Here is a 6,307-nt window from a genome sequence, read left to right on the forward strand (position 1 = left end):
AATCTCTTGTTTTGTACGTTTTTTCCACGTGTCTTGACATTCAATGTATCCCTGCAAAGTTTGGTGAAGATCTGAGTATGTAGTTTTTGACCTTATCTGGAACCTCCTATCTGAAAATTTGAAAATTCTTCAAAAATTCGTCGAGAATCTTGATGTCTCCAATCTCTTGTTTTGTACGTTTTTTCCACGTGTCTTGACATCCAATGTATCCCTGCAAAGTTTGGTGAAGATCTGAGTATGTAGTTTTTGAAATTATATGGAACCTCCTATCTGAAAATTTGAAAATTCTTAAAAAATTCGTCCAAAATCTTGATGTCCCCAATCCTATGTTTTGTATGTTTTTTCCACGTGTCTTGACATCCAATGTATCCATGCAAAGTTTGGTGAAGATCTGAGTATGTCGTTTTTGACCTTATCTGGAACCTCCCATCTGAAAATTTAAAAATTCTTAAAAAATTCGTCGAAAATCTTGATGTCTCCGATCTCTTGTTTTGTACGTTTTTTCCACGTGTCTTGACATGCAAAGTATTCCTGCAAAGTTTGGTGAAGATCTGAGTATGTAGTTTTTGACCTCATCTGGAACCTCCTATCTGAAAATTTGAAAATTCTTAAAAAATTCGTCCAAAATATTGATGTCTCCAATCTCTTGTTTTGTACGTTTTTTCCACGTGTCTTGACATCCAATGCATCCCTGCAATGTTTGGTGAAGATCTGAGTATGTAGTTTTTGACCTTATCTGGAACCTCCCATCTGAAAATTTGAAAATTCCTAAAAAATCCGTCCAAAATCTTGATGACCCCAATCTCTTGTTTTGTACGTTTTTTCCACGTGTCTTGACATCCAATGTATCCCTGCAAAGTTTGGTGAAGATCTAAGTATGTAGTTTTTGACCTTATCTCGAACCTCCTATCTGAAAATTTGAAAATTCTTAAAAAATTCGTCCAAAATCTTGATGTCTCCAATCTCTTGTTTTGTACGTTTTTTCCACGTGTCTTGATATCCAATGTATCCCTGCAAAGTTTGGTGAAGATCTGAGTATGTCGTTTTTGACCTTATCTGGAACATCCTTTCTGAAAATTTGAAAATTGTTAAAAAATTCGTCCAAAATCTTGATGTCTCCTATCTCTTGTTTTGTACGTTTTTTCCACGTGTCTTGACATCCAATGTATCCCTGCAAAGTTTGGTGAAGATCTGAGTATGTAGTTTTTGACCTTATATGGAACCTCCTATCTGAAAATTTGAAAATTCTTAAAAAATTCGTCCAAAATCTTGATGTCTCCAATCTCTTGTTTTGTACGTTTTTTCCACGTGTCTTGACATCCAATGTATCCCTGCAAAGTTTGGTGAAGATCTGAGTATGTAGTTTTTGACCTTATCTGGAACCTCCCATCTGAAAATTTGAAAATTCCTAAAAAATCCGTCCAAAATCTTGATGACCCCAATCTCTTGTTTTGTACGTTTTTTCCACGTGTCTTGACATTCAATGTATCCCTGCAAAGTTTGGTGAAGATCTGAGTATGTAGTTTTTGACCTTATATGGAACCTCCTTTCTGAAAATTTGAAAATTCTTAAAAAATTCGTCCAAAATCTTGATGTCTCCAATCTCTTGTTTTGTACGTTTTTTCCACGTGTCTTGACATTCAATGTATCCCTGCAAAGTTTGGTGAAGATCTGAGTATGTAGTTTTTGACCTTATCTGGAACCTCCTATCTGAAAATTTGAAAATTCTTCAAAAATTCGTCGAGAATCTTGATGTCTCCAATCTCTTGTTTTGTACGTTTTTTCCACGTGTCTTGACATCCAATGTATCCCTGCAATGTTTGGTGAAGATCTGAGTATGTAGTTTTTGACCTTATCTGGAACCTCCTATCTGAAAATTTGAAAATTCTTCAAAAATTCGTCCAAAATCTTGATGTCTCCAATCTCTTGTTTTGTACGTTTTTTCCACGTGTCTTGACATCCAATGTATCCCTGCAAAGTTTGGTGAAGATCTGAGTATGTAGTTTTTGACCTTATCTGGAACCTCCCATCTGAAAATTTGAAAATTCCTAAAAAATCCGTCCAAAATCTTGATGACCCCAATCTCTTGTTTTGTACGTTTTTTCCACGTGTCTTGACATTCAATGTATCCCTGCAAAGTTTGGTGAAGATCTGAGTATGTAGTTTTTGACCTTATATGGAACCTCCTTTCTGAAAATTTGAAAATTCTTAAAAAATTCGTCCAAAATCTTGATGTCTCCAATCTCTTGTTTTGTACGTTTTTTCCACGTGTCTTGACATTCAATGTATCCCTGCAAAGTTTGGTGAAGATCTGAGTATGTAGTTTTTGACCTTATCTGGAACCTCCTATCTGAAAATTTGAAAATTCTTCAAAAATTCGTCGAGAATCTTGATGTCTCCAATCTCTTGTTTTGTACGTTTTTTCCACGTGTCTTGACATCCAATGTATCCCTGCAATGTTTGGTGAAGATCTGAGTATGTAGTTTTTGACCTTATCTGGAACCTCCTATCTGAAAATTTGAAAATTCTTCAAAAATTCGTCCAATATCTTGATGTCTCCAATCTCTTGTTTTGTACGTTTTTTCCACGTGTCTCGACCTCCAATGTATCCCTGCAAAGTTTGGTGAAGATCTGAGTATGTCGTTTTTGACCTTATCTGGAACATCCTTTCTGAAAATTTGAAAATTCTTAAAAAATTCGTCAAAAATCTTGATGTCTCCAATCTCTTGTTTTGTACGTTTTTTCCACGTGTCTTGACATGCAAAGTATCCCTGCAACGTTTGGTGAAGATCTGAGTATGTCGTTTTTGACCTTATCTGGAACCTCCTTTATGAAAATTTGAAAATTCTTAAAAATATCGTCCAAAATCTTGATGTCGCCAATCTCTTGTTTTTACGTTTTTTCCACGTGTCTTGACATCCAATGTATCCCTGTTAAGTTTGGTAAAGATCTGAGTATGTAGTTTTTGACCTTATATGGAACCTCTTATCTGGAAATTTGAAAATTCTTAAAAAATTCGACCAAAATCTTGATGTCCCCAATCCTATGTTTTGTATGTTTTTTCCACGTGTCTTGACATCCAATGTATCCCTGCAAAGTTTGGTGAAGATCTGAGTATGTAGTTTTTGACCTTATCTGGAACATCCTTTCTGAAAATTTGAAAATTCTTAAAAAATTCGTCCAAAATCTTGATGTCTCCAATCTCTTGTTTTGTACGTTTTTTCCACGTGTCTTGACATGCAAAGTATCCCTGCAAAGTTTGGTGAAGATCTGAGTATGTAGTTTTTGACCTTATCTGGAACCTCCTATCTGAAAATTTGAAAATTCTTAAAAAATTCGTCCAAAATCTTGATGTCTCCAATCTCTTGTTTTGTACGTTCTTTCCACGTGTCTTGACATCCAATGTATCCCTGCAATGTTTGGTGAAGATCTGAGTATGTAGTTTTTGACCTTATTTGGAACCTCCTATCTGAAAATTTGAAAATTCTTAAAAAAATTTAACAAAATCTTGATGTCCCCAATCCTATGTTTTGTATGTTTTTTCCACGTGTCTTGACATACAATGTATCCCTGCAGAGTTTGGTGAAGATCTGAGTATGTAGTTTTTGAAATTATATGGAACCTCCTATCTGAAAATTTGAAAATTCTTAAAAAATTCGTCCAAAATCTTGATGTCCCCAATCCTATGTTTTGTATGTTTTTTCCACGTGTCTTGACATCCAATGTATCCATGCAAAGTTTGGTGAAGATCTGAGTATGTCGTTTTTGACCTTATCTGGAACCTCCCATCTGAAAATTTGAAAATTCTTTAAAAAATCGTCCAAAATCTTGATGTCTCCAATCTCTTGTTTTGTACGGTTTTTCCACGTGTCTTGACATCCAATGTATCCCTGCAAAGTTTGGTGAAGATCTGAGTATGTAGTTTTTGACCTTATCTGGAACCTCCTATCTGAAAATTTGAAAATTCTTAAAAAATTCGTCCAAAATCTTGATGTCTCCAATCTCTTGTTTTGTACGTTTTTTCCACGTGTCTTGATATCCAATGTATCCCTGCAAAGTTTGGTGAAGATCTGAGTATGTCGTTTTTGACCTTATCTGGAACATCCTTTCTGAAAATTTGAAAATTGTTAAAAAATTCGTCCAAAATCTTGATGTCTCCTATCTCTTGTTTTGTACGTTTTTTCCACGTGTCTTGACATCCAATGTATCCCTGCAAAGTTTGGTGAAGATCTGAGTATGTAGTTTTTGACCTTATCTGGAACCTCCCATCTGAAAATTTGAAAATTCTTAAAAAATTCGACCAAAATCTTGATGTCTCCAATCTCTTGTTTTGTACGTTTTTTCCACGTGTCTTGACACATAATGTATCCATGCAAAGTTTGGTGAAGATCTGAGTATGTAGTTTTTGACCTTATATGGAACCTCCTATCTGAAAATTTGAGAATTCTTAAAAAATTCGTCCAAAATCTTGGTCTCCAATCTCTTGTTTTGTACGTTTTTCCCGCGTGTCTTGACATCCAATGTATCCCTGCAAAGTTTGGTGAAGATCTGAGTATGTAGTTTTTGACCTTATCTGGAACCTCCCATCTGAACATTCGAAAATTCCTAAAAAATCCGTGCAAAATCTTGATGACCCCAATCTCTTGTTTTGTACGTTTTTTCCACGTGTCTTGACATTCAATGTATCCCTGCAAAGTTTGGTGAAGATCTGAGTATGTAGTTTTTGACCCTATATGGAACCTCCCATCTGAAAATTTGAAAATTCTTAAAAAATTCGTCCAAAATCTTGATGTCCCCAATCTCTTGTTTTGTACGTTTTTTCCACGTGTCTTGACATCCAATGTATCCCTGCAAAGTTTGGTGAAGATCTGAGTATGTAGTTTTTGACCTTATACGGAACCTCCTTTCTGAAAATTTGAAAATTCTTAAAAAATTCGTCCAAAATCTTGATGTCTCCAATTTCTTGTTTTGTACGTTTTTTCCACGTGTCTTGACATCCAATGTATCCATGCAAAGTTTGGTGAAGATCTGAGTATGTCGTTTTTGACCTTATCTGGAACCTCCCATCTGAAAATTTGAAAATTCTTAAAAAAATTGTCGAAAATCTTGATGTCTCCAATCTCTTGTTTTGTACGTTTTTTCCACGTGTCTTGACATCCAATGTATCCCTGCAAAGTTTGGTGAAGATCTGAGTATGTAGTTTTTGACCTTATACGGAACCTCCTTTCTGAAAATTTGAAAATTCTCAAAAAATTCGTCCAAAATCTTGATGACTCCAATTTCTTGTTTTGTACGTTTTTTCCACGTGTCTTGACATCCAATGTATCCATGCAAAGTTTGGTGAAGATCTGAGTATGTCGTTTTTGACCTTGTCTGGAACCTCCCATCTGAACATTTGAAAATTCTTAAAAAATCCGTCCAAAATCTTGATGACCCCAATCTCTTGTTTTGTACGTTTTTTCCACGTGTCTTGACATCCAATGTATCCCTGCAAAGTTTGGTGAAGATCTGAGTATGTCGTTTTTGACATTATCTGGAACCTCCCATCTGAAAATTTGAAAATTCTTAAAAAATTCGTCGAAAATCTTGATGCCTCCGATCTCTTGTTTTGTACGTTTTTTCCACGTGTCTTGACATGCAAAGTATTCCTGCAAAGTTTGGTGAAGATCTGAGTATGTAGTTTTTGACCTTATCTGGAACCTCCTATCTGAAAATTTGAAAATTCTTTAAAAATTCGTCCAAAATATTGATGTCTCCAATCTCTTGTTTTGTACGTTTTTTCCACGTGTCTTGACATCCAATGTATCCCTGCAATGTTTGGTGAAGATCTGAGTATGTAGTTTTTGACCTTATCTGAAACCTCCCATCTGAAAATTTGAAAATACCTAAAAAATCCGTCAAAAATCTTGATGACCCCAATCTCTTGTTTTGTACGTTTTTTCCACGTGTCTTGACATCCAATGTATCCCTGCAAAGTTTGGTGAAGATCTGAGTATGTAGTTTTTGACCTTATCTGGAACCTCCTATCTGAAAATTTGAAAATTCTTAAAAAATTCGTCCAAAATCTTGATGTCTCCAATCTCTTGTTTTGTACGTTTTTTCCACGTGTCTTGATATCCAATGTATCCCTGCAAAGTTTGGTGAAGATCTGAGTATGTCGTTTTTGACCTTATCTGGAGCATCCTTTCTGAAAATTTGAAAATTGTTAAAAAATTCGTCCAAAATCTTGATGTCTCCTATCTCTTGTTTTGTACGTTTTATCCACGTGTCTTGACATCCAATGTATCCCTGCAAAGTTTGGTGAAGA

The sequence above is a fragment of the Lepisma saccharinum genome, unplaced genomic scaffold, assembly GCF_977018435.1.
Source record: "Lepisma saccharinum unplaced genomic scaffold, izLepSacc3.1 HAP1_SCAFFOLD_132, whole genome shotgun sequence".
NCBI lineage: Eukaryota > Metazoa > Arthropoda > Insecta > Zygentoma > Lepismatidae > Lepisma > Lepisma saccharinum.